Below are 2574 nucleotides of genomic sequence, written 5' to 3' on the forward strand. Positions count from 1 at the left end.
AGCTTTGATAAGAAATATGAAAAAACAAATAACACCATTATCTACGTATCAGCCTCCTTAATTCAGGGTGTGAGTTTGAAGAAGATTGCATGAAGTCAAAAATTTGCCCTAAAAATCTCAAAGGGGTACCCCTTTGACTTTTTTTGGGTCAAATTTTTGACATATTCCAATCTTCTCCAAAATCACACCGTGATGTCAGCAGACCCAGACTTAAAGAGGAGTGGCATTAATATCATAATATGATGTCAGAGAGCTGAGATCTCACTGTCCCACTTCCAATCTATATCAGCCAAGTCAAATAGATTGGAAGTGGGATCCCACTACCAGCTTATTTAAGCTATGTCATATAAATTGGGAGTGGGATCCCACTTCCAATCTATTTCAGCCAAATCAAATAAATTGGGAGTGGGATCCCACTTCCAATCTATTTCAGTCAAGTCAAATAAATTGGAAGTGGGATCCCACGAAACATGTATTTGACTTGGCTGAATTAGATTGGAAGTGGGATCCCACTTCCAATTTATTTGACTTGACTGAAATAGATTGGAAGTGGGATCCCACTAGCAGTTTATTTAAGCTATGTCATATAAATTGGGATTGGGATCCCACTTCCAATCTATTTCAGCCAAGTCAAATACATGTTTCGTGGGATCCCACTTCCAATCTATTTCTGTTAAGTCAAATAAATTGGAAGTGGGATCCCAATTCCAATCTATATCAGCGAAGTCAAATAGATTGGAAGTGCGATCCCACTTACATGTATTTGACATGACTGGAATAGACTGGAATTTGACCAGCATCCCACTTACAATCTATTTGACAGGACTTGAATAAATTGGAATTGGACAAGCATCCAACTTACAATCTATTTGACATTACTGGAATAGACTGGAATTTCCCACTTACAATCTATTTGCCATGACTAGATTTGGACCAGCATCCCATTTACAATCTATTTGACAGGACTGGAATAAATTGGAATTGGACCAGCATCCAACTTACAATCTATTTGACATTACTGGAATAGACTGGAATTTCCCACTTACAATCTATTTGCCATGACTAGAATTGGACCAGCATCCCACTTACAATCTATTTGACATTACTGGAATAGACTGGAATTTCCTACTTACAATCTATTTGCCATGACTAGAAATGGACCAGCATCCCACTTACAATCTATTTCAAATGTGACTGGAATACATTGGAATTGAACCAGCATCCCACCTCCAATCTATTTCAAATGTGACTGGAATACATTGGAATTGGACCGGCATCCCACCTCCAATCTATTTCAAATATGACTGAAATACATTGGAATTGGACCAGCATCCCACCTCCAATCTATTTCAAATATGACTGGAATACATTGGAATCGGACCAGCATCCCACCTCCAATCTATTTCAAATGTGACTGGAATACATTGGAATCGGACCAGCATCCCACCTCCAATCTATTTCAAATGTGACTGGAATACATTGGAATCGGACCAGCATCCCACCTCCAATCTATTTCAAATGTGACTGGAATACATTGGAATTGGACCAGCATCCCACCTCCAATCTATTTCAAATGTGACTGGAATACATTGGAATTGGACCGGCATCCCACCTCCAATCTATTTCAAATATGACTGAAATACATTGGAATTGGACCAGCATCCCACCTCCAATCTATTTCAAATATGACTGGAATACATTGGAATCGGACCAGCATCCCACCTCCAATCTATTTCAAATGTGACTGGAATACATTGGAATCGGACCAGCATCCCACCTCCAATCTATTTCAAATGTGACTGGAATACATTGGAATCGGACCAGCATCCCACCTCCAATCTATTTCAAATGTGACTGGAATACATTGGAATCGGACCAGCATCCCACCTCCAATCTATTTCAAATATGACTGGAATACATTGGAATCGGACCAGCATCCCACCTCCAATCTATTTCAAATATGACTGGAATACATTGGAATTGGACCAGCATCCCACCTCCAATCTATTTAGGTAGGCATCCCACTTCCAATTTATTTGAATGGCATCAAAATAAATTGGATCTGGGACCTCCGTCCGCCACCTGGTGCTGGAGGGCCGAACTGCGGCAAAACGGCCAGAACTTTGACGATTTTTAGCTCGGAAACGGTCCGCGGCAGAGCTCCGCCGATCGTCACGGCGGCTCGTGGGGACCCCCCGAGGGCGCCTGACCCGCCCCCTGGTTCGAGAAAAATTCGTGCGCCTCGGCGCGCAGCGTCCGCCAAACGCCATCTAATAAGCTGCTCGTGGGACGTTGGGGTACTAACTAGAGGGAGTAAAAGTCGTAACAAGGTTTCCGTAGGGGAACCTGCGGAAGGATCATTAACGGTGACCTGGCCACGGCCGGTTGTCGAGTCGGACTCGAGAGGCCAAACCTCCCCCGGCGGGTACCTTCAAGGTATGGACCGCAGAAGCCTCGTACCTTTCGTCGTCGGCCGACGTGAGTCTCTCCCCCTCCGGGTGGGTGGACGTAGCGAGCCGGCTTCGGAACTCGGGGTTATGCGAGGACCGCCTTAGGTGCATAGGTACCCCGGTC

This window comes from Hoplias malabaricus, unplaced genomic scaffold (assembly GCF_029633855.1).
Source record: "Hoplias malabaricus isolate fHopMal1 unplaced genomic scaffold, fHopMal1.hap1 scaffold_123, whole genome shotgun sequence".
NCBI classification, from domain to species: domain Eukaryota; kingdom Metazoa; phylum Chordata; class Actinopteri; order Characiformes; family Erythrinidae; genus Hoplias; species Hoplias malabaricus.